Source organism: Phacochoerus africanus, chromosome 15, assembly GCF_016906955.1.
Source record: "Phacochoerus africanus isolate WHEZ1 chromosome 15, ROS_Pafr_v1, whole genome shotgun sequence".
In the NCBI taxonomy this organism is placed as follows: Eukaryota; Metazoa; Chordata; class Mammalia; order Artiodactyla; family Suidae; genus Phacochoerus; species Phacochoerus africanus.
This window is the reverse complement of record NC_062558.1, coordinates 1837297-1864220: the sequence shown is the minus strand read 5'-3', so window position 1 is coordinate 1864220 and position 26924 is coordinate 1837297. Positions and strand designations below refer to the sequence as shown.

Sequence of the window (26924 nt, the reverse complement as noted above, 5' to 3'; positions counted from 1 at the left end):
TACCACTTATATTAAAATATGACACAAATGAACATATCTATGAAACAGAAAAAAGACTCATAGCATGAGAACAGACTTGGGGTTTCTAAGGGGGAAAAGAAGTAGGAGAAGGAAGGATTGGGAATTTGGGATTAGCAGATGCAAACTATTGTATATAGATGGGTTAAAAATGAGGCTCTATTATAAAATGCAGGAAATGATATTCAATAGCATGGGATAAACCATAATGGAAAGTAATATTAAAAAGAATTGTGCATGTATAACTGAGTCACTTTGCTGCACAGCAGAAATTAACACTACATTGTGAATCAACTATACTTCAATAAAATTGAGAAAAAGAAAATGTAAATTGGTCTCTCCTTACAAGAACACTAATCCTATCAGATCAGGACCTTACTCTTATGACTCCTTCCTTATAGGCCCATGTTCAGATACAGTCACACTGAAGTTAGGGTTTCAACACATGAATTTTGGGGGAGGGGGGCAAGCGTTACGTTCCTATCAGTGGACCATTCGGCACTTAATCCTGGAGCTCTGAGGAGAAAGCAGGACCAGAAAAGTGTCAGTCCCCTGCAGAGTTGGAAGTTATGGGAGGGAGTAAATTCACACGGGGAGAGTTTAGAAAAAGTAGACAAGGGGAACTAGGCTTGCGCGGGAAGAAAGTTCCGTATGTAGAGAAGCGCAGAGGAGGTGTCAGGGACAATGCTGCCGGTGCTAGAGGCCACCAAAGAACAGAATTCCAGAGGCATCGCTCTCATCAGGGCACACGGCTGGCCTTCCCCTCGCCCGGCTTTGCCCTGGGTCTCGCCTTTCTAACGCAGGATCATTGAGTATGGTATTTAAGACTGTGAAACTTACACAGAGGGAAATCTGTGTGTCCTTTTTGAGATCCAAGAGAGTTCTCTTTTTTCTTTCCCTTTTTCTTCAACAAATTTATTGTTTATTTTTTTAATCTTTTTAGGGCCACACCCGTGACATATGGAAGTTCCCAGGCCAGGGATCGCATTGGAGCTACAGATGATAGCTTATGCTGTTAGCCACAGCCACTTGGGATCTGAGCTGCGTCTGCAACCTACACCACAGCTCACAGCAATGCTGGTTCTTTAACCCACTGAAGGAGGCCGGGGTTCAAACCCTCATCCTCATGGATACTAGTCAGGGTTTGCAACCCCCTGAGCCACAACAGGACCTCCTTCAGGAAATATTTTTTTTAATTTTTTTTAAAGTATAGTTAATTTACAATGTTCCTTCAAGTTCTGCTGTACAGCAAAGTGGCCCAGTCATCCATATACATACATTCTTTTTTTCATACTCTCGTCCATCATGTTCTAACCTAAGAAATTGGACATAGTTCCCTGTGCTGTACAGTAAGACCCTGTTGTTTATTCATTCTAAATGTGGAGTTCAGTGTTGACAGATGCACGAGAGTTCTCTTTTAAAGAATTGTCTTGTTGGTGTTGCTTTTTATGGTTGAGCAGGTATTTTTTGCCAATGGGGGAAGTGTGATTAATGCATACTGCAGATACGCAATGCACAGGAGAGGAGACCAAGGATGCCAAAGGGCAAAGTTTGTATGTTTAAATTTCCTTATCTTGCCAAAAAATAGGAATTTAATTTCACCCTCTAAAATATCACATACATAACAATATAACATAATCTATCATTATTACACCTGACATAATGAACGGTAATTTCCCAAGAGAGTCCTCTTAGCATTCTCTCTTGTTTGAGTCTGGACATCCCAGTTCTTGGTAAGAATGGTTCATGATGAGTTGTTTTGACCCATTTCTTGTTTTTTTTTTGAACATACATGTTTGGGTTTTAATGTTCATTATTCTTTTTTTTTTTCTCTAATAATTTCCCATGCATTTGAAGAGAAGAAAGTGAGGGATATATCGTGACTCTACCATCTCTTCCTTCCTCTGGGCCTTGGTATTTTCAGATGGAATCGGAAATTGATCAGAGTATGCATGAGCTGGATTGCTGTAGAGAGATTAATTATATAATAGACGTGTAATAGATGTAAATTGGTTGGGGAAATACACAGTTGAGTACTCAATAAATATTAATGCCAATTTACTCCATTGTTTTGGAGAAACCCATTCTACGATAATTTCTAGGAAAACAAAGAGTACAAGAGAGGATAAATTATTTAAGCATTGACTAAATCAGTTGGGGTGTTCTAACAGAAGAGCATAGACTAGGTGGGTTATAAACAACAAAATGTATTGCTTACTGTTGTGGAGGCTGCAAAGTCTGAGATGAATGTGCCGGCAGATTCAGCGTTTGGTGAGAACACGCTTCCTGGTTCGTAGATGGTCATGCTCTCACTGTGAGGTAAGGGAGCCCTCTGGGGTCTCTTTTATAAGAATATTCATCTCATGCAGGAGGGCTGCAACCTCATGACCTAATAGCCTCCTAAAGGACATGCCTCCCATGGCACAGGGTAGTAGTATTTAAAATATTAATTTCGAGCAGACACAAACATTCAGACTACAGCAAACACTTTGTAATTCAACCCTCACTCTCTTTTTTTTTGGTCTTTTTAGAGTCACACCCATGGCTTATGGAAGTTCCCGGGCTGGGGGTAGAATCGGAGGTATCGCTGCTGGTCTACACCACAGCCAGAGCAACGCGGATCTGAGCCGTCTGTGACCTACAGCACAGGTCACAGCAATGCTGGATCTTTAACCCACTGAGCAAGGCCAGGGTTCTAACCTGCATCCTCATGAATACAAGTCAGGTTTGTTAACCACTGAGCCACGACAGAAACTCCATCTACCCTCACTCTTAATTAATGTATTGAATAGGACTGGAATTCTAGGTTAGAAATTATTTCCCCCTGTAATTTGAACACACACTGCTCTGCTATGGTCTGGTTTCCAGGGCTTTTGTTTAGCTGTTCAATGTTATTACAATTCCCGAGACTTTGTATTGAAATGTTTCCCTTCTCTGGAACTTTTCAACCTTCTTTTTGACTTTTTGACTCTAGCATTTTGGAGATGACGGTGGAGAACTCCTAAAATTCATATTGGGAGCTTCTGAACTGTTTTTTTTGTTTGTTTGTTTGTTTGTTTTTTCTTTTTTCTTTTTAGGGCTGTGTCCTTGGCATTTGGAGGTTCCCAGGCGAGGGGCTGAATTGGAGCTACAGTTGCCAATCTGTGCCACAACCACAGCAATGTGGGATCTGCACCGCATCTGCGACCTGCACCACAGCTCATGGCAATGCTGGACCCTTAACTCACTGAGTTAGGCCAGGGAACAAACCCACGTCCTCATGGACACTGGTTGGGTTTGTTACCACTGAGCCACAACAGGAACGCCACAGGTTGATTTTCAACCATGTCGAACACAGTGGGTGCCGACAGAGAGCACACAGGCAGTAGCTTCAGCCTCTCCAGAAACCTCACTAAAATAGCAGTGAAAGGTTGTTAAATGACTTCTAATTGTAAATAAGACAAACAAATTGGACCAAAGACCACATCAAACTTATTTTGGGAGCTGAAAACAGATGGATAAGAAATAACAGACCACCCCATAGAGATTCTATAGGAAACGCCATCCATATATTAGTACCCCGCCAATGATGTATTTGGCAGTGAGGACTTGGGGTGGGGGGCTAAAAACAAAGAGTACAAGGTGAAAGTCTGTTTAGGGAGCAGTTACGTTCTCATCCTCTCTTTCTCAACTCTGAAAGGAGGAATGCTGAGCTTTAGATAAAGAGCTCGTGTTTCCTAACACAGAGCCTCTACACCCACAGAGAAGGACTTCTGGCTCAGAAGTCCTTGGGACCGCAGTTTTTTTTTTTTTTAATTTCATTTTTGCATATTTCTAAGTTTACCGGGGGGACAACTCTTTCCGTTTTTGTTTCCTAAAACCTAAAAAATATTTTAGACTTAATACTCAAGAGAACAAACTACTGCCAATGTAAGATAATGCAGGTGAAATCCAGTGAATGGAGTTACCTATATATATTTAATGTATAATATATATAATACTATACACAAGGTAATATTTATATATAATATATATTTATATGTAATATTTAATCACCTTGAGCCTGTTTTGTCCTTTGTTAACTAGAAATAACAAATAATGGGTGCTTCATTGGATGAATGTGAGACTCAAACAGGTTTAAATGAAATTGTGTGTGTGAAAGGATTTCCATCGAAAGCTGCCATAGGGTCAGGGCTTTGTCTGAATTGAAATCTGCAAATACATCAGTAATATCACAGTGCATCAAAGATGTCTGCAAATCCTTTGCTGTTTCTTCCTTTGAAAGGCAGAGTTTAATTTCTGCCCCCTTGAATCTGGGTAAGCTCCACAACTGCTTTGACCAATAGAATAAAGCAGAAATTGACACTTGGATGGTTTCCAGGATGAAGCATTAGGATTCAGACAGCTTCCAGCTTTCTGTCTCTTGAAACACATGCTTCTGGCACATGGTCACTATGGGAAGAAGCCCAAGCCGCCATTTGAAAAGAATCAAGGCCCCTGACAGAGATGAGCTTCCATACAAGGACCAGCACCAACTTTGCCACCCAAGGGAGGTGCCATCCAGAGAGTGGATTCATTGGCTAAGAAGGGCAGAGGAGGGCAGAGATGAGGACCAGTGTTTCACCTGAAAAGCTTAACTTTAGTAGGATTATTTGTAGAGCATCAAAAAATCAATTAAAAAGCAAATCTTTTTTTAAAAAAATTAAAAAAATAATAAAAAAAAACTCTTGATAGCAGACGATTGAGGGGATGTAATTCAGATTTTAAAGTGAACTAATTCTGGGTCTGCCAGCATTTCAGGAATGCCCACCAGTTGTCTTCTACTTGGATCCAAGCCAAAGGTCGGAACTGTTGGTCTAATTTTGATGGCATGAACTTGGCTAAGCACTTTAATTTTCTGGGCTTTAGATTTTTCACCTAAGATTATAAGGGGAATTCTTTTGGAAGTTATAAAGGAGATTAAGGAATTATCAAGAAAATATAAAGCAAGTCAGTTTACACCAGCAGCTGTTCCTAAAACCTCATAGAAACACATTTTAAACAGGCTGTAAATGCTTTGATGTATCTATTCCTAAATTTATTTATGGTTTTGCATTTCTCTCAGGTCTTTATATACAAGTTTATACTTGCAAATGCCTGTGAATACTGAGTCAGTGACAAATTCCAGGATAATGAAAACTGTCATTTGTTGATGAAAGCTGGAAAAAAAAAAAAAAAGATTAAGCGAGGGTTTTCAGAGTTATTCTATTCTCTTCCCATTGAGATTGATTCAAATTTTAATGCATTCCTTGTCCAGCTTTAAATGTGGCAATGGATTAGACAAAGTAATATCTGATTGTTTTATCTGGGTTCAGGACTTTTGCATCCAGTGTTCTGGAACCATCTGTGGAAACCACCTCTGGATTAATGCTCCTCCACAGGGCAAGCCTGTCTTATGCATATTATTTGATCTTTTGAGATGATTCTGATTTTTTTCATAACAGAGTCATAAAAATAGCAGGGGCCTGTGGTGAAGCTGAAGGGACAGGCAGCCAGGGCCCTGCTGACAGTGAGGTTTTGTCAGGTCCAGATGGTGTGCTGCTTTTCAGATCTGGCCCTGCGTCATCCTGTGAGCTTGAAGCACCGTCCCTCCCACTTCCCAACACCGCCCACCTGCTTCCTGACCTCAGACATAGAGGATCCTGATGCTGGGTTTACTTTCATCAACAAATCATGGTTATAATGGGGTAGTCTGAGCTCAGTAAGAAAGCCAAAGAGGGCAGCTTTTCAACGGTAGACAGCTTTCTGAGCTCCTGCTATGTGCAGGCAATTCATTGCTGTGATCACGAGTAAACCTGCTCCCTGGAGCCAGGAGTTTAATAGTCTAAAGGGGAAGAAGCAAGAGTTGAGGGCACGTTAAAAAGAAGGGGACATGGGGTCAAAATTATGCCTGGAAGGTCCGGAGGGAACCCATCAAGTATCTTGCAGACTGCTGACTTCCAGGGAAGCCAACGCTGACCAGTTTCTATGAAGCTCTTCTTCTTTTCTTAAATGATTTTTTAATTTTTTCCATTATAGCTGGTTTACAGTGTTCTGTCAATTTTCTGCTGTACAGCAAAGTGACCCAGACACATACATACATACATTCTTTTTCTCACATTATCCTCCATCATGCTCCATAAGTGACTAGATAGAGTTCCCAGTGCTATACAGCAGGATCTCGTTGCTTGTCCATTCCAAAGTCTATAGTTTGTATCTATTAACCCCAGACTCCCAGTCCATCCTACTCTCTCCCCCTCCCCCTTGGCAACCACAAGCCTGCTCTCCAAGTCCATGAGTTTCTAGATGAATGATTAAGGAGATGTGGTATATATACACAATGGAATATTAGCCATAAAAAGGAACAAAATAGGAGTTCCCATTGTGGCACAGCAGAAACAAATCTGACTAGGAACCATGAAGTTGCAGGTTTGATCCCTGCTCTTGCTCAGTGGGTTAAGGATCTGGCATTGCTGTGAGCTGTAGTGTAGGTCACAGATGTAGCTCGGATCTGGCATTGCTGTGGCTGTGGCATAGGCTGGCAGCTGTAGCTCTGATTAGACTCCCTGCCTGGGAACATGCATATGCCACAGGTTCGGCCCTGCAAAGCAAAATAAATAAATAAATAAATGAATAAATACAATTTTTTTAAAAAGTACAAAATCATGCCATTTGCAGCAACATGGATGGAACTAGAGACTCTCATACTAAGTGAAGTAAGTCAGAAAGAGAAAGACAAATACCATATAACTCCTATCTGGAATCTAACATATGGCTCAAATGAAGTTTTCTGCAGCTTCTTCTTTTTTTTTTGTCTTTTTGCCTTTTCTAGGGCTGCACCTGCAGCATACGGAAGTTCCCAGGCTAGGGGTCTAATCAGAGCTGTAGCCGCCGGCCTACTTCAGAGCCACAGAAACATGGGATCCAACCCACATCTGCAACCTACATCACAGCTCACGGCAATGCAGGCTCCTTAACCCACTGAGCAAGGCCAGGGATCGAACCCGCAACCTCATGGTTCCTAGTCGGATTCGTTAACCACTGTGCCACGACAGGAACTCCTTCTGCAGCTTCTTGAACATGGTCTCTTCACCTTTTATCTTAGCACAGTCCCTGCTTGCCTGCTCAGCTCTCCACCATGCCTTCCATATTTTCAATGCCAGCAGACCTCATTAGCTTTTGACCATTGCTGGCATCTTCAGGGAGGAGTCATCAGGTATGTTCCCTGCACTCTAGCAGCTGAGTAACCCAGTTTACATCCTCCAGCAGCCAGTGAGGACCTTGGCCATGGGAAGCCTGACAGGTATGTAGAATTCTGCACTAACTCCTGAACCCAACTAATTTTAATTTTATCTGCTAAGAATAAAGAGATTGTTCTTATCCAAAAGATGAGGCCATTGCCTTTGCTTTCTTATTAGAAAAATAATTAATGCTCAAATCAGTTATGTAATTTCTTAAAATGAGCATTAAAAATAAAACTGATAAGACTAATTACATTTCCTTAACATTTTTTGGCTGGCTCATTTTTTAATGCTAACATTAATAAGCTGTGATAGATCGTTTCATTAACAGCTGGGAGAGCTTACATATTTGAAGGATCAAGATCTTTCCTTTTCTTAGAACTAGCAAAAGAGGAAAAGGGGCATGTCATCCATTTTTTAATGAGAAAAACTTTTTTTTTTTTTTGGCTTTTCATGGCTGCACCCATAGCATACAGAGGCTCCCAAGCTAGGGGTCGAACTGGAGTTACAGCTGCCGGCCTATACCACGGCCACAGCAACAGCCACAGTGAAAGCCAAGCCGTATCTGTGAACTACACCTCGCTCAGGGCAATGCCAGATCCTTAACCCACTGAGTGAGGCCAGGGATTGAACCAGCATCCTCATGGATACTAGTTGGATTTGTTTTTCAGGAACTCCCCTGAAAAAATTTTGATGAAAGAACTATTGAGAGCAAGAGAGACGGGGTCCTAACAACAGGAGAACATGCTATGGGGTTTCTTTTTTTTTTAGCAGGTAGGCCCTTTGGATGTGGCTAAGCTGTAGTCTGACCAGAAGCAAAATTTTTTTCCTGTACCATTACATCTCTCCCATGGCCTTATCTATGTTGATTTCAGCAAGGCTCTTTTTTGTCTGAAAAAATACTATAGTACTTTGAGTGGTTATTTCTTTGTTTCTTCTACTGCGTCACACAGTGCTATGAGATTCATTTCTTCCGTGTGTGTTTTAACGCATCTTAGTTCAGCGGGTGAAGTGCACAGGGGATATTCTATGCGTAGTTCTTTCTGAGAGAATGAATATAATTGTGGTGTTTCTTTCTGGTCATTGGTCAATCAACTAGCGCTGGAGAGGGCGGGCACGCTATTGAGGGCGCATCACCTGTTGAGTTTTCTGCAATGATTTTGATATTGAACCAGGTAAACGATGGGTGAACAGCATGTTAGGAGTCTTGTTAGCGTTATTGACAATAAGAAATGTACATCTGAAATCATTGGGTTAACATGTCTGGAATAAGCGACCTAGAAGTTTTTCTTAGTGTATTTCTCAGGGATCCATGAACACAGGGGCAGTTAGTGATGCAGATAATACAGAGGGATGTATAAAAATTGAGAAATCTTGGTCATAATCACTTTCCCAAGAGTGGTTTAAGTTGTAGATAGAAAGAACTGAAGAGGTAAGGAATATGGGACTGTGGGTGTGGGACACATTTTTTTTTTCTGGGGACAGGGAGCAGCTTTTGAGGAGGAGTTGGGAGAAAACTCTGAATCCCAAAGAAGAAGGACGTATGCACAGCTGACAGGCAGATGGAGTGGAGACTTGGAGATGATTTGGGGAATGCTGTCTGCAGGTATACAAAGGAAACCTAGTTTGTCGGTCTTTTGATAAATTAAGAATTTTTAAAATAAGACTGGAAAAGTAAGGGAATATGTTAGAGCAAGAGACATCTCATGGCTCCACAGTTTAGCAGGGAGTACACTGCAATGTGGGGAATTGACGGCAGCTGAGATTTCAGATGGTGCTACAGGGCACACACAGCAGAAAGACTGGTTCCTTTTCTTTTTTTTTTTGTCTTTTGTCTTTTTTGTTGTTGTTGTTGCTATTTCTTGGGCCGCTCCCGCGGCATATGGAGGTTCCCAGGCTAGGGGTCGAATCTGAGCTGTAGCCACCGGCCTACGCCAGAGCCACAGCAACGCGGGATCCGAGCCGCGTCTGCAACCTACACCACAGCTCACGGCAACGCTGCATCCTTAACACACTGAGCAAGGGCAGGGACCGAACCCGCAACCTCATGGTTCCTAGTCGGATTCGTTATCCACTGCGCCACGACGGGAACTCCAAGACTGGTTCCTTTTCAAAGAGTCCTGAACCAGCTCTGAGGAAAGAATTATGATTCAACAATGTGATCGACAGTCTGCTAATAAAAGTGGCTCACAAGTCAACCAGGTCAACTGTGAAAACAATGATAACACCTCAGAATTAATCTCTATCTTTAGTCATTTAATGATAAAACTAACAAGATAGGGCCAAAGAGTCATAAGGCTTTATTACTCAGAGTATTTTTCTTTTGCTTTTGTCTTTTTAGGGCTGCACCTGCGGCATATGGAAGTTCCCAGGCTTGGAGTTAAATGAGAGCTCTAGATGCTGGCCTACACCGCAGCCACAGCAACACCAGATCTGAGCTGCATCTGAAACCTACACCACAGCTCACGGCAATGCCTGATCCTTAACCCACTGAGCGAGGCCAGGGATCAAACCTGCAACCTCATGGACTAGTAGGGATCGTTACCACTGAGCCACGATGGAACTCCTACTCAGAGTATATTGGAAATTTACCACTGTAATTCTGGAATTAATCTCTTTTGGATTTGTTGTTATTTTGGACTAAAATACAAGGAAAATATACCTAAATTTTACAGAAGTAATAAGACAATCACCATGGAGAAAGAAGAGTGAATGGATGAGATTTCTGTTTGAACTTGGCAGGTTGGACTCCTAAGCCCAACTCCTTGACTTCTAATATGTTTAGGCAAAGTAAGATGGGGAAAGCATGGCACCCACAAAGAACAGGAGATGTGACTACATCTGGAAAATGTTTGCAAGTTAGAAATCAGAGGGAAAATTTAATGACAGAAAGCTAGAGCCCAGACTTGCCAAGGAGAGCCTGGAAGAAAGCTGACTCAAGCAGTGCAACCCAAGATGGCTCAGCAATGGAGGCAGCAGGCTTCCTGCACTTGTACCTAAACCCAAGGGGATAATGTTGGATCGCTAGCCATTTGGAGGATTGTCCTAACATGACAGTACAAGGTAACAGCGTGGAGAACGTGGGAAAACAAAGTGCGTGTGGAACAGAACAAAATTACTTTTTAAAACTGTAATGAATATCTTCAAAGTAATAAGAACAGATGGAATTCATGAAGCAAGAACATGTGGCTCTAAAAATAAATATTGAAAGAATAAAAATTAAATTTTAATAACCCAGAAGTTAAAAAAAAATCTAATTGAACGACTGCAAGCCAAAATTAAGGAAACTTTCCAGAAGTCAAAGCTAAAAGAAACAAACATACATCCAAAATATGAGAAAAGTAATAACATTAGGTAAAATTTCTAGAAAGTCCGAGTAAATAATCAGTATTTCATAAAGTGAAAACAAAAAGAAAAAAGAAAAAGGTAAAACAAAAGTTAAACTTCTCTTAATGGACACACATGAGTTTCACTGTTTTTCAGATTAAGAGTATGACTGAAAATGCAGAATAAAGAGTTTAAAAATGGCTCCAACAAAGCCCCCACTGGAAAATTTCAGAATATTAATGATAATGATTAGGTCACAACATTATTAGGAGACAGGAAAGATAGATACACTTTGGAGAATCTCAATGACATAGACTCCAAAAGACAATAATTCGACATAACTATATATAGCTTAATACATTTATAAAATCTTTATACTATAAGCCCTGAATATTTATCTAACAACAACAAAAAAATCTATGATGTGATGATAACTTAGACTCTTTGTACAAAGGTATAAAAGGCTTGGAGAAATAACTTTTGGTACATTTTTTGGAGGACTAGAGCAGTGTGGGGAGCAGAGAAGATACGAGGAGCCAAGGAAGGGAGATTGCCTGAATGGTGCAAAACTGAGGGCAGGCTCCTAATCAAAAAAAGGGGCCAGCCTGAATGGTACCTGCTGAAGGTGGGCTTCTGGTCAGGATAAAAGCCTGCCTGTATGGACCAAGCCAAGGTCAGGCCGGGTTACACAGCTCACATTTTGAGGTTGATGGGGAAGCACTGGAGCTTTCCTGGGAAAACAATTTCCATGTCTGCGCCAGAGAACGTGGATTGTTTCTCGGGTGACCTAGTCTTTCCTGTTGTTTTATTTGTTACTCAGTTTTCCTCAGTCTTTCCTGATTATTTGCTTATTATTCTTATTTCCCATTCTTATTTTCCCGTGGTGATTTGCGATTTAACAAAATTACAATTATAATGTAATAAGAATTTCATCCTGAAGGATTTTCCCCTATTTAAATCCAACTTAATTAAAACATAGTGCTTATTTACTAACTAGTTATACAGTAAAATTTAGAGTTAGGATTTAATGAGGTTCATAGAAGTTAGACATATATTATTCTTGATCAAAAGAAACCCAGCTGTGAGTTTTGTCCTTGATTTTGGAAACTTTTAGTGGTAGCTGGCTAAGTTGATTTGTATTTTCTCACACTGTCTCTCTGCCAAGGACACTTTGAAGATAGACACTAGTCTGAAGGCAAGAATTGTTATGTGGCCTCTGCAGCTGGTAAAAATTGGCTGGCCATGAGATGGTTTATGCTGGGTCTCCTCTTTCCCACATGATATGCTATGCCTGTTTGTCCTTGAATTGTGCTCACTAAATTTAGTTAAGCTGAAGATTTCAGAACATGACGTAGTGCTACTGTACCATGTGATCAAAACCCAAAGCCTAATAGTTAGCAATGGACTTTTAACACTGTGATATAATCTGTAGTGTATCATCAACCACTTATGCAAATAAAGTTTGAGCAGTCTAGCGCCCTGAAAGACGGGACAAAGAGGCTGTCTCCATTGCAAAAGCCGACGCCATTCATCTCCTCTTGGGACGTATATTCCTAACGGCTGGACCTGGTTGTTGGAGCTGGCCTCCGGCAGAGCAGTACCCCTCATGTAGGAAGAGAAAAGATGTGACTTCTACTTGGTTCATCTTAGTGAGAAGGAATGTTAAGAGCCCAATCATAGAGCTTTGAGTGGCCTCCTTGGACCTGCCCAGAGGCAGTCAGCCAGCTGGGCTTACATGTAAACATTTTCAAGATGAGATCTGTGGCTATTCATTGGCTTAGGGACAAAGAAGAAAAAATTTACTTTAAATGGAGTGTACGCATCAGGTGCAGGTCAAAGGTGATATAGGATATTTTCAAAAAGTTAAGAGCAGGACTCCTAGAAAAGGGAACCCTCCTAAATGGTTGGTGGGAATGTAAATTGGTACAACCACCATGGAAAACAGTATGGAGGTTCCTCGGACAATTAAACATAGAACTACCATATGATCCAGCCATCCCACTCCTGGGCATATATCTGGACGAAACTGTAATTCAAAAAGATACATGCACCCATATGTTCATTGCAACACTATTCACAATATCTGAGACATGGACACAACCTAAATGTTCATTGACAGATGAATGGATTAAGAAGCTGTGGTACATATATACAATGGAATACTGCTCAGTCATAAAAAAGAACAAAGCAATGGCATTTGCAGCAACGTGGATAGAACTAGAGATTCTCATAGTAAGTGAAGTAAGTCAGAGGAGAAAGACAAATACCATAAGATTCCACTTATATGTGGAATCTAAAATGTGGCACAAATGAAACTATTTCCAAAACAGAAACAGACTGACAGTCTTAGAGAACAGACTTGTGGTTGCCAAGGGGGAGGGAGGAGGGAGTGAGATGGATTGGGAGTTTGGGGTTAGTAGATGCAAACTATTTAGAATGGTTAGACAATAAGGTCCTACTATACAGCACAGGGAACCATATCCAATCTCCTGGGATAGACCATGATGGAAAATAATATTTTAAAAATATATTAAAAATGATATTAAAATGATAAAAATGATAATAATGTGACATTAAAAATGATATCATGTTAATACCATCTTAAGTGATATTTTTAAAAAGCCACATGTTCTTGCTTCATGAATTCCATATCATGATGGAAAATAATATTAATATCAGATTAAATGATACTTAAAAAGTCATATATGTATCTTTGATGGAAAAGATATATATATATATAAAGATATAGACAAATGTATATATGACTGAATCACTTTGCTATACCACAAAAATTGGCATGACAGTGTAAATTAACTATATATTTTTTTTCCTTTTTTCTTTAGGGTTGCACCTGCGGCATATGGAGGTTCTCAAGCTAGGGGTCTAATCAGAGCTGTAGCTGCCAGCCTACACCACAGAAATGCCAGATCCGAGCTACATCTGTAACCTACACCACAGCTCACGGCATTGCTGGATCCCTGACCCACTGACCAAGGCCAGGGATCAAACTCACATTCTCATGGACACTAGTCAGGTTCAATACCACTAAGCTGAAACGGAACTGCTAAATCAATTAAACTTTAATAACAAACAAAGCAGGACACCTATATAAACACGTTGATGAGTACATGCCAATGATTTAAATCTTGAGGGAACCAGTAAGATGATAAGACTAAGTCAAAGAACATTTAGAGAGCTAGGTTTGTATGGACAACACAATATATAAGATTGCTGGGTCTCCTATCACACTGGTTAATGATCAATAGAACAATAAACTCTAACTTTTGGAGTTACTTTTTAGAAAGCATTTGCATCTCTACTGAACAAAAATCCATAGGTCTACATGTACATTCACTAAATCTGGGACCTTCAGAAAAAAACAAAGCATAAATCAATTGGGGTACATTTCCCCTAAGTGAATAAGTAACTCTTGACTAGGTCTGTGTTCCCATATGACATGGAAACACTCTGCTCCTCACCACTTCATTTTTTTTTCTTAATGTGAGTGTATGTTTCCCATGGACAATGTGGGCTGCTCAGGAAGAAGCCATTTTTTTGTTGTTGTTGCTATTTCTTGGGCCGCTCCCGCGGCATATGGAGGTGCCCAGGCTAGGGGTCGAATCGGAGCTGTAGCCACCAGCCTATGCCAGAGCCACAGCAACGTGGGATCCGAGCCGCATCTGCAACCTACACCATAGCTCACGGCAACGCGGGATCGTTAACCCACTGAGCAAGGGCAGGGACCGAACCCGCAACCTCATGGTTCCTAGTCGGATTCGTTAACCACTGCGCCACGACGGGAACTCCAGAAAGAAGCCATTTTAATGGGGGTTTCAAGTGGGACCCACTCAAGAGGAAGATTATTTAGCGGAAGAGGCTGGAGGCTGGAAGGAGCTGGGAGCACTGAGAAGAGGAAGAGCACGGCCTACGTTAAAGGGCTGAGTTAGAGAAATATCAGAAACTCACCTTGGAGGCGAGAGAGTCGAGGGAGAGATGGAGGCACAGAGACAGCAAGACTTGACAGCCCTGCAAAGCTCCGCACCACTGTACTACTTGTAGATCTCGTCAGATCAGCAAGACCTCTCACTTTCCTTCTCTTACTCATCAGTCCACCCCTCGGCAACTGATTAAATAATCCTTTAATCCTTTAATCCTTGCAGGAGTCAAATTGCATCCTAGTTGCAGGGGAGTTGGGGGAGGTGGGAAGAAAAATGAAGGATCAGAACCTGTTTCCCTTTCTACTGCAGGCTTGCTGTGCTGGGAGAGAGGGTTTAAAAGGCAGAAATTCTTTTTTTTTTTTTTTTTTTGTCCTTTTGCCATTTCTTGGGCCGCTCCCACAGCATATGGAGGTTCCCAGGCTAGGGGTCAAATCGGAGCTGTAGCTGCCAGCCTACACCACAGCCACAGCAACTCGGGATCCGAGCCGCGTCTGCAACCTACACCACAGCTCACGGCAATGCAGGCTCCTTAACCCACTGAGCAAGGGCAGGGATCGAACCCGCAACCTCATGGTTCCTAGTCGGATTCGTTAACCACTGCGCCACGACGGGAACTCCAGAAATTCTGTACTAATATTTTTGTTGTGATTTTTTTTTTTTTTTTGGTGACAAGGAGTAACCAGGATTCATTTTATTATCTAAAATGACATGTAATGTCCTATGGTTACTCTAGATTACATTAAGGAGTAGATAGAAACAAATTGCCCTGTGGAGTGAAGGGTCAGCGACAGAAGGATAAAGAATTTGTCCTGGGAGTTCCCATTATGGCTTGGTGGTAATGAACCCAACTATGATCCATGAGGACGTGGGTTTGATCCCTGGCCTCACTCAGTGAGTTAAGGATCCGGTGTTACTGTGAGCTGTGGTGTGGGTCACAGATGAGGCTTGGATCCCGCGTTGCTGTGGCTCTGGTGTAGGCCGGTGGCTACAACTCCAATTAGACCCCTAGCCTGGGAACCTCCATATGCCACAGGTGCGGCCCTGAAAAGACAAAAAAATAAAAAATAAATAAGAAATGAAAAAAATAAAGTGAAAGATTTTGATCTCTTACCCTATTCATCCACTTGCTTCTCAAAACACAGGATCTTTCTTTGCCCAATAAGTTTCGTTTATTTTTTATTTTTTTTACAAAATAAAATACATATATTTAAACACAGTTACATTCACACAGATTATTATATCACGGATCTTAAGAAACAGATTAAGTGACTCCCTCTGGAGAAGTGGAATGGAAAATATGCTGAGACAAATAGGAAATTTATTCTATGCTTTATCCCATTTTGTATGGCTTTCATCTTTACTATTTAGTATTATCTATTACATTTCAATTTTTCTTTAAAAATTAGCATTATATTAAAATTGTGTATATTATGCAACTAAAATGTATAAAAAAGAAAGCCTTATATACCATTAAATATTTTACGTAGCATAATAAAAAGAATAACTTAACTGGGAAGAATAATAAAAATAATACACCCTCTGAAAATAAGTAAAATATAAAATGCATAAATTGGTTAAAAAACAGTGTAACTCTATAAATATGTCCTCACAATTTGTTACATCTTTTTGATTCTTCAATATAGGCATTACACCATTCTAGGTGATTGTCGTGAGACATGTTTCTACAATATTTTCTTAGCCTCTTTGCTGAAAACTCTGTCTTGTCCTGCTTTACTTTACCCCATCTTCCTGCTCGAAAAACAGTCACAGTGCTGGTAAACGACTTAAGCTTAAGAACGAAGCCCTAAAGGCATAAGTTATTCATAGGGTCAGCTGAATGAGGACCTAATGCGTTGGTCTAGGCACGCTGGACCTGTGCAGATTGGCACGCCTTTTGCACAGCATGATACGTCCTCTTAAGAATAAAAGAGGAGCCCCATAGCCCAAAGGGGTTTATGAGGGGTCGTTAGCTGGATATGCATTAGCAAAGAAGAACCGAGGTGCAAACCTAGGCACGCAGGGTTGCTGCAGATGGGCACTCTGTCTGCAGGAGCACAATGGTGATTCTCTAGATGCTATGCATAGATAGCTGACACCAAGCTTCCTCAAATGCTAATGATTGTTAAATGCCTAAAAGTCAGAGTAAAAGCTTAATCAGCAACCGAATATGTGACTTAAAATAACTTAAAAATAAAACCTATATCCTGCACCTACAACCCCCTTCTCACATGACATAATCCTAAAAAACACAATAAAAGCAGTGTGGTTTCTTAAGGCGGTGCTCTTGGTCCCTGAGACCTTGAGTCCCCCAGTTCCCAACTTTACTTAAGATAAATGTCTCTGTCTTTTTTTTTTTTTTTGTCTTTTTGCTATTTCTTGGGCTGCTCCAGCGGCATATGGAGGTTCACCGGCCTATGCCAGAGCCACTGCAACGCAGGGATCCTAGCTGAGTCTGCGACCTACACCACAGTTCATGGCAACGCCGGATCGTTAACCCACTGAGCAAGGGCAGGGACCGAACCCGCAACCTCATGGTTCCTAGTCAGATTCGTTAACCACTGCGCCACGACGGGAACTCCTGTGTCTTGTTTTATGTTAACTTTTTTCCTTAAATTTCACAGCACCCATTCTTCAGCCCCATCCTGCTGAGCTGGTCTCCATAGGTGATGTGATAAACAAAACATTATAGGCTTTACATTGTACCATGGAGAGAAATGGTTATTAATAATACAATTATATTATTGCATATTATTTAACTGTATAGTGGCATTATTTAATTATAATTATCATAAATTCTTTGATGGAGAGGAAATCAGAATCAGTTCTAAGAAGACTTCAGCATTCCAAGAATGATGTCAAATGACCCCCTTCATGGTGGATTATGCACTTATTTACTATGAGATATATTTCTTCTCCAGAGATTCCTTGTTTGTGTATCAATTGTAGATTTTTGGTTTGCAGTTATTCTGAAGTTTTGATATAAGAGTCTATATGTATATGAGATTGTTTTAAGTTGTTGTTCTCTTAATTGCAAGTTCATCTCCAGTGTCCTGGCATTTGTACCCACCTCTTCTCATGATTTCTGATTTTGGTGGTATAATTGTGCATGGATGATTTCATATCTTTACTGTATACATACCTTTACTGGTGAGCCTTGTCATTTGTGAAATTTTTGTTTCCTGTTGCTGTCTTTTCTTTTCTGCATAGAGTAGTTCCTTTAGAATTTGTTGTAAGCCTGGTTTAGTGTTGCTGAATGCTCTCAACTTTTGCTTCTCTGTGAAGGTTTTGATTTCTCCTTCAAATCTGAATGAGAGCCTTGCTGGGTAAGGTAATCTTGGTTGGAGGTGTTTTCCTTTCACCGTGTTAAGTATATCATGCCTTTCCCTTCTTGCCTGCAGAGTTTCTGCTGAAAAACCTGCTGATAACCTTATTGGGGTTCCCTTGCGTGTTACTTGTTTCTTTTCCCCTAGCTGCTTTCAAGATTTTCCCTTTGTCTTTAATTTTGGTCAGTTTGATCAATATGTGTCTCAGTGTATTCCTCCTTGGGTTTATTTTACATGGTACTCGTTGTGCTTCCTTGATTTGAGTGAGTGGTTCTTTCCCATGTTAGTGAAATTTTTGGCTATTATCTCTTGGAATATTTTTTCTGTCCCCTTCTCTCTCTCTTCTCCTTCTGGAACCCCTATAATACGGATGTTGTTGCATTTCACATTGTCCCAGAGTTCTCTGAGACTCTCTTAATTTGTTTTCAATCTTTTTTCTCTTTTCTGTTCTGCATCCATAATTCCCACTAATCTGTCCTCACTTATTTGTTCTTCTGCCTCCTGTATTCTGCTGTTAGCTGCTTCTAGTGAATTTTTTATTTCAGTTATTGTATTTTGCATCTCTTCTTGTTTAAGTTTTATATCTTGTATTTCCTTGGTCAGTGTTTTCTGTAAGTTATCCACCTTTGCCTCCAGTTTATTTCCAATGCCTTGCATCATCTTCAGCATCAACAATCTTTTTCCTGGAGGCTGAGAATCTCCTCATCACTTAGCTGATTTTCTGGGGTTTTTCCTTTCTCCCTCATCTGAGTTATAGTTCTCTGTCTTTTCACTTTTATAGGTTTTTGGTGTGGTGATCTTTTTACAGATAATAGAGTTGTAGCCTCTCTTACTTCTGGTGTCTGCCCCCCTTGTGGCTGAAGTTGGTATAGGGCTTGCTGTAGGCTTCCTGATGGGAGGAGCTGATGCCTGCCCACTGGTGGGTGGGGCTTAGTCTCTGGATGGGATTAGAGGCAGCTGTGTGCCTGAGGGGTCTTTAGGTAGCCTGTTTACTGAGGGGGAGTGCTGTGATCCCACCTGGGTTGTTGTTTGCCCTGGGGCTTCTCAGCACTGACTGAAAAGTGGGGCCAGATTTTCCCAAAATGGCCCCCTCCAGAGAAAGGCAGCTGCTGAATATTCCCGAGAGCTTTGCTTTCAATGTCCTTCCCTCACAGCAAGCCACATTCACCCCTGTTTTCCCAGGATATTCTCTAAGAACTGCAGTCAGGTTTGACCCGGATTCCTATGGAGACTTTGCCCTGGGACTCAGTGCACATGAAAGTCCGTGTGTGCCTTTTAAGAATGGGGTCTCCGTTTCCCCCAGTCCTGTGGCGCTCCTGTGCACAAGCCCCACTGGCCTTCAATGCCAGATGCTCCAGGGGCTCTTTCTCCTAGTGCCAGATCCCCACACGTGAGGGTGAGGGTTTGATGTGGGGCTCAGAACTCTCACTCCTGTAGGTGAGTCTCTCTCTGTGAACCAGTCAGATTTCAGTCTGTGGAGCTTCCCACCTGGGAGGTATGGGGTTGTTTATATCATGAAATCGCCCCTCCTAACTCTTGAGGTGGCCTCCTCTTTTTTTTTCTGGAGTAGGGTATCTTTTTTAAGGTTTCCAGTCAATTTGGGTGGGGATTGCTCAGCTTTTAGTTGTGAATTTTGTTGTTTTTAGGAGAGAAGTTGAGCTCCAGTCCTTCTATTCCCCAATAAGTTTTAAAATGTTAACTGTCAAACTTCACCTCATTGAGTAAGGAAATATATATATGTATATTTATACATGTACACACACACACACACATACATAAAATGTAGTATGTGAGGAGCAGGGTCTTTGAATATGTTAAAACATTTGACAATAATTTGTGAACAAAACTAACTGGATACAAAACTTACTAGAGCAATTTGATATTAGAATAAAGACCAAAAATCTATTAACAAATACCATGAACATTAGCTAAACTATTCACCATTTCCCTTATTATTATTATTATTTTGTCTTTTTTAGGGCTGCATCTGCAGCACATGGAAGTTCCCAGGCTAGGGGTTGAAACGGAGCTGTAGCCACTGGCCTATGCCCCAGGCACAGCAATGCCAGATCTGAGCCACGGCTGCGACCTACACCACAGCTCATGACAGCTCAGGATCCTTAACCCACTGAGTGATGCCAGGGATCAAACCCACAACCTCGTGATTACTAGTCAGATTCGTTTCTGCTGAGCCACAACAGGAACTCCCCTTATCGCTTTTTTTAAACTGAAGTATAGTTGCTGTACATTACATGTTACAGATGTATAATACAGCGATTCACAACTGCTAAAGGTTAAACTCCATTTATGGTTCTTATAAAATATTGGCTATATTACTCATGTGGTACAATATATCCTTGGAGCTTATTTTGTACGTATCAATTTTTACCTCTTGTTCCTCCACCTCTGTATTTCCTTTCCTCCCCTTCTCTCTCCCCGCTGTTAACAGCTAGTTTGTTCTCTACATCTGTGGGTCTGCTCCTTTTTTGTTATATTCACCAGTTTGTTGTAATTTTTTAGATTCCACATATAAGTGATATCATATGGTGTTATCTCTTACTTATTTCATTTAGTATAATCTCTTCCAAGTCTATCACGTTGCTGCAAATGCAAAATTTCATTTCTTTTATTTTTCATTTTTTAGGGCCACGCCCACAGCATGTGGAAGTTCTCAGGCTAGGGGTCAAATCAGAGCTGCAGCTGGTGGCCTTTGCCGCAGCCACAGCAATGTGAGATCCTTAACTCAGTGAGGCTAGGGATCAAACCTGCATCCTCATGGTTACTAGTTGGGTTCATTACCCCTGAGTCACTATGGGAACTCCCAAATTTCATTATTTTTTTTTTCCTATTGCATGTATGTGTGTATACATATGTATATACACACCACATCTAAATCCATTCATCTGGAGTTCCTATCGTGGCGCAGTGGTTAACGAATCCGACTAGGAACCATGAGGTTGCGGGTTCGGTCCCTGCCCTTGCTCAGTGGGTTAACGACCCGGCGTTGCCGTGAGCTGTGGTGAAGGTTGCAGACGCGGCTCGGGTCCCCCTAGCCTGGGAACCTCCATATGCCGCGGGAGCGGCCCAAGAAATAGCAACAACAACAACAACAACAAAAGACAAAAGACAAAAAAAAATTAATAAAAAAATAAATAAATAAATCCATTCATCTGCTAAAGGACACTAGTTACTTTTGTATCTTGACAACTATAAATAATGCTTCTATGAGTGTTGAATTAGTGTTTTGGGGTTTTCTTGGTTTTTTTTTTTGTTTTTGTTTTCATTTTTATATTTTTTGCTACATACCCAAGAGTGTTCTTAAAACATTTTGCCTAAACCTCCTTAGTGCTTCCATGGAGGCTTGGCATATCAGTCCGCTTTTCATTGCAAATGATTTTAATGCCTCCAAAAAGAAATATTTTTATTTTCTTAACTTCTCATCTTCTGTACCTTCAGTCTTAGAACAAGATAAAAAAGGATTTGTTCAAAAGTAGAAATGTGGCTTTTGGATAATGCTGATAATACTGAAATAAATCACCCCAATTTACTCCAATGCTGGACAGAATTTAACAGGAAACAAAGAAGGGTGTCATGAAATGCAGCAGTGGAGTTCAGAACTGTGTGTCAGAAAATAACACCATCACTGTGTTCTCTATTTGGGGGAGACCTAGTGAAAAAAATCTACATTATAGAGGGAAATGTGGAGAATAAATCTGTTCTCTGTCCCCTAAGAATTTATGTCTCAAATTCACACTCATTCTCTTGCCTCCGGACAAGTGGGGTTAGGTCCTCCCAGATTAGGTTTCACAGAGTCTGAGCCACTATAGATGGTGAATCCACTCTCACCAAGGGACATGTGCACAGCTGACACTGCCCAGCTGAAATGGGTCGCATCCACCACTGCTTACACTGCAATGAATCCATGAGCTTGGCCTTGGCTTCCTCTGCAGCTAGGAACATAATGGGCTTATCATGAAGGGCTGAATACAGTTTAATTTATGGGTGCTTTGACTTTGTGGTTCTATTATTAATTGTGTATCTATTCCTTTCTCATAGGTAAATGAATTAATCATGCCTTTTTATTTCTGCATTTTCAATGCTTTGATATCTGAAGGCTTGATCATGCCTTCCCAGGGCTAGGTAATCCCTAGAGATAGTAAAGGACTTGCCTGGGAGCACACCTTTCATAGTCAAACAAACCAATCCAGAGCCTGCTCCCACCACACTATCACCTGCCCTAATCACATCAGGTCCTGGACAAGAAGACTAGGGATGGCTCTACACTCCAGAGCCTGCTGAAATTATTCAAATTAGTAGATCCTGAGCCTACTCATCCTGCCTCACCCATTGCTTCCTAAAGAACCCACCGTGAAGGCTCTGATCCACATTTCCCCTACTCTCTCTGCTTTCCATGGCGCCCCCTGTGTATGGCATGGCCCCTCCTCTTGGGAATTGTGAGTATCAACTACTTTTTATTTATTTTTTCGGTCTTTTTAGGGCTACACCCACAGCATATGGAGGTTCCCAGGCTAGGGGTCAAATCGGAGCTGCAGCTGCCAGCCTCCACCACAGCCACAGAAACGCCAGATCTGGTCCTTGTCTGCGACATATACCACAGCTCACAGCAATGCTGGATCCTTAACCCGCTAAGTGAGGCCAGGGGTTGAACCTGCATGCTCATGGATGCGAGTCAGGGTCATTTCCACTGAGCCGCGATGGGAACTCCTGAACTACCTTTTTCATGCCAGTTGTCTCCTGATCTGTGATCCTTACTCTACCTGGATAATAATAAAACCTACCATTTTAAAACAATGAACTTAACCCAGTCCTTCAGCAACAAGTAATAAAACTTCATAGGTGCTGAGAATGAAAATTCACCCCTTTCCTTAATCTATGGAAATGGAAATAAAACATCAAACATTTACTAACCCAAGGATGGATTCTACCATCTCCAGGGAACTGATGGAATCAAAACAGCAGCACCAATGATAATAACTTTTCCAAGAAATTTGTGTTACATATTTGGTGATGTTTTACACACATTGTTCCATCTTATGCCGGTAACATGATCATATCGGGGTTATTGTCCCCATTAAGCAGAAGTTAAGCATTTGCCAAAGCCGCACAATTAGATCCTGGAATTTCATGTAAGTCTGTATGAAGTCGTGAGGCTATATGACTTACACATGATGCTATGGAACTCTTGGGAAATTAAGGTCAAGAGAACCCACTTTACAGAACCGACCGTTAATCCATATTCCTATAGACTGTTTGCAGTGGCATTAGGACTTCTGGATATAATAAACACAAGGACAAAAGGGAAAGTGACTATAGATGAATAGGAAAAAAGTGTATACCTCTCACAAGTTGGGTGTTTTTTGCTCTGTGTATCAGTCAGGGTTCAACCAGGGAGATGGAACAGGAGCATATGTACATATACTACTATGTGATGAAAAATAAAGGAACTCAATAGGTTCCCAGGAGGATGGAGACAGATCCCTACCCCCACACCCTGAATGTGGCTGTTCCCCTTGGAGACCTGCTGTGGACGCTCTCCCCAGAATGTGGATGCTCAAGTTGGGCAGCAAGAAACAACGGCCTGCGGATAACAACTGTTTGCCAAGAATTAACTACGAGAATTAACTGCCCTTGGTCTCAGGACTCGACCCCTACCCCTCCCCTGACCTTCCTCTCCTTCTTTGTCATTCCTGCCACAAGTTCCCACCACAGATCCTTTATAAGCCTAGCACTTCCTCACAGTCAGGGCTGGGGTCATCTTGAGATCAGCCCATTCCCCGCTGATGCCTTAATAAATCTTTCTTGCTTTACCAACTCGGCCTTGCGTGTTCCTCCCTCAGCAAACCTAACAGAACTTATTATAGAAGGGGATTGATTCCAAAGAATTGGCCTGTACTGTCCTAAATCCAAAAGCAGACACACAGGAGAGAAGGGTCATTGGCAGTCTGGACCCTGCAGATGTGAGCTAACATTGTCTTACAGACAGCAGCCTGAATGAAAGTCCAGAGGGAGAGGAAGGATGGAGACCCAGCAGCAGTTTTGAGTTTCCAGATCAGGGAAGCTGAAACTCTTTTTAAAAGACCTTTCAACTGATTAAGTCAGGCCCACCCAGGATCATCTCTGTTTGGATTAATTTTTTGGCAAGTAATTGGAGAGTTTAATCCCATTCGCAAAGCCCCTTCGTAATAGCACCTACTTTAATGTTTGAGTGAATGACTGGGAGACATGTGCAGGCTGCAGAATGGCACTGCTTCCCTCCATTCTCCAGTTTTCACCAGAGAATCTTTTGGATCCTCTTAGCCAGAAACATACTGGCAGGTTAATTCTGGGGTTTGTACTTCAGCAGAGCCAAGGTGATATATCAAGAAGCCACCACACCATGTACTAGGAGGTGTGTTTCTTACAGCTCATGCATAATCTGTCCACCTTATAACAGCTCATGAAATAAGGGTGGACAGATCATACAACTTGTTTACTACCTGGAAAGAGCCAACCCAGGAACAGAAGAGAGCAGTAGACCATCTGCTAGATAGAAATTCATTTCACAAAACACAGCTGGAATGGGTCATGGGGCTCGCTTCTTTTCCACATGGGCTTCCTTTCAATGCTATACATGATTATCGGGTCTACATTCCCAGACCACTGCTTGTGAAGGAAGATCCGCAGCAGCCTTCACATAGAGAAAGTAAAGATTTCTAGGATTTACAGAGGGGGAACTATCTAGATACTCTTATGGGAGTTCAAATTACTTTTATCTAACTCTTGAAGGGAGCAAGAGCAAAGGAAAATGTTTTTCACTCATTTCCAGCCATTGCTAGCTCTTTTTTTTTTTTTGGTTTCAAAAAAGATTTTCTACCTGAACATGCTTTTGTTTCCAGCAAACATTATGTGTGGGAGTAGGGACTTTGCAGAGAAAGAGAAAGAGAGAGAGATGCTTTAAATTGTAGTTCCCAGCACATTCTCTGCCTGCAGTTCATTTTATAGTCTCTCTATCTCTAGTAGAACATTTTTTCTGAGGTGTAACTTATAATGAGAGATGAATCATGGAGCCCACTCATAACACAGACTGTCAACTCCCTGTCAGACGCTACTATATTTTTATTTTTTATTAGCTATCGAGTTAACTTTTAAAATTCCTGATGCATACTTTTCAAAATTCCATAGTTAGTCAAAGCCTGAAAGCAATGATTTGGGGTACATCTCTGGGGATTTTATTTTAAGGAGGGGTTCTCGGAATAGCAGCCTTCTCAGAGGCTATTAGTAAGAGGAGTGGGAGAAACGTTTGCCATTGTGGATGGGTTAGCTGGTAGTTTCCTAAGCTGTTCCTAGAATCTGGGGTTGGAGAAATGGATGTGTTAGCTGGTAGTTTCCTAAGCTGTTCCTAGAATCTGGGGTTGGAGAAATGCCTCTGAGGGAGAAGCTTCGGGGTCCTAATGGACATGTCCTAGCTAGCCCTCCTGGGGGTGTGCCCCCTCCAGACTCTGCTTATTGATCATGGGGAGGATTTCTGATATGTACAGCAAAGTGCTAGGAAGGGAAAGTCTTCCCTGTAGCTGACTCCTGTGTTCTCCAATGTATTGCAAGGAATTCCATTTCATGATAAGTGTATTGAGCCTTCCATACTTATGTTCTAGCCACACTAGCCTTCTGGCTCCACAGCAGGGCAGGGTCATGGCTGTGGGGGACTGAGTTCATGGGGAAGCAATCATCATTGGCAACAAGGAGGTCCAGGAAAGAGGGACCATATCTTGATGCCACTGGCATTGATGCTCTAGTGACGTGATGTGGCAGGGAGTGTCCAGGAGGTCAGTAGGATTGCCACGCAGAAGGGCAGTAGGTGATAGGAGGGAGTGGCCTGAATCTGAAAGTAGCCTTGTGTAATGGCGGGGGAAGACAATGGGGGAAACGTAAACCTCAACCTCATTTCCTTTCCTAGAAGGAGGGAAAGTAGGGGGAGAAGGCTGCAGGAGAGGTGACCCAGGAAGGGAGGATAATCAGGACCCATGGAGGGCCATCAGGACTCATGAAGGCCAGGAGATGACCCCTGAGAGAATAAATTGGGAGCAGAGAGGAGCTTCTAAATGACAGGAGTTCAGAGGCCATAGTGCAAAAATTTGGGAGAAACTGGAGAGCAAATGTATTGTTGGGTCTGATTAAGAGGGCTCATCACATTCGATTCCATCTCAAACATGAGGGGAAGTTGCAAAGACTCTTTGAGAGCCATTTCCCCACTGATAGCAAGGCCAGAGACCAAGGGTGACCACATTCTGGGTTAGGCGCCTCACCACCTCATGGTAGGTGCAAGCTACATCTGAGCACTGTGGGTAGGGTTACAGCGATCCGTGTCTCAGCACAAAGGGAAAGTTCACTGTTCCTGGATGCAAGGACAGGGATGGAAGAAAAACGCTGTTTCTTCCTCAACATTTGCTTCATTTGGATTGTGCCTTATTAATGGCAAAATCCACATGCAAATAGTGATCAATTACAAGAGATTTATGAACTCAATTGGGAGAGCACCAGCCAGCAAGACAGAAAAGAACTCGTTCTAGGATCATTTGAGAAACATGTATACACCGTTGAGGAAGGAAAGTCCTAAATAAGAATGCTAAACCACTTATGAGACTGGTTAAATCTCTCAGGATGCTAACCCTATAACAATTTTAGGGAAAACTTGTCTACCGGGTTGTAAAATTGACAAACCTTACCAGTCTCTTTGGATGGATCTCTAACTTGCCAGGCTATAATCCAACTGTATTTTGGGGTTGTTGATTGTAGACAATTGGAGAAATTTATACTTCAATTGTCTCTTCCTAGAAATCCTGCTGCTAAGTGAAAAGCCATTCAATGAAAAAAGAGTTCCATTAATTTTAAGAGGAGAAATTAATGAGGCATCCTAAACCATTTCCACAGAGAGAAATTACACAGTTACTGAACAAAGGGAAGAAGTTCATGCATGTAATAAACAATTGTGAGTGGTAAATACCAACATGAAGCTCTTTTCTTCAGTGCTGGAATGCAATGAAAATTCTTGTGTTCTCTGCAATGAGAAGACAACATAGCCA

At 41.6% G+C, this 26924-nt stretch overlaps 1 long non-coding RNA gene across 1 annotated transcript in view; it reads right to left on the bottom strand.

Moving 5' to 3' along the window:
- Positions 1-14669, bottom strand: part of LOC125116494 (uncharacterized) — a 65014-nt gene extending 50345 nt beyond the window's left edge. The window contains exon 1 of the long non-coding RNA XR_007132352.1: positions 14550-14669. This is a non-coding gene — a long non-coding RNA (uncharacterized LOC125116494). The remainder of the gene's footprint in view (positions 1-14549) is intronic.
- Positions 14670-26924: the final 12255 nt, after the last annotated feature.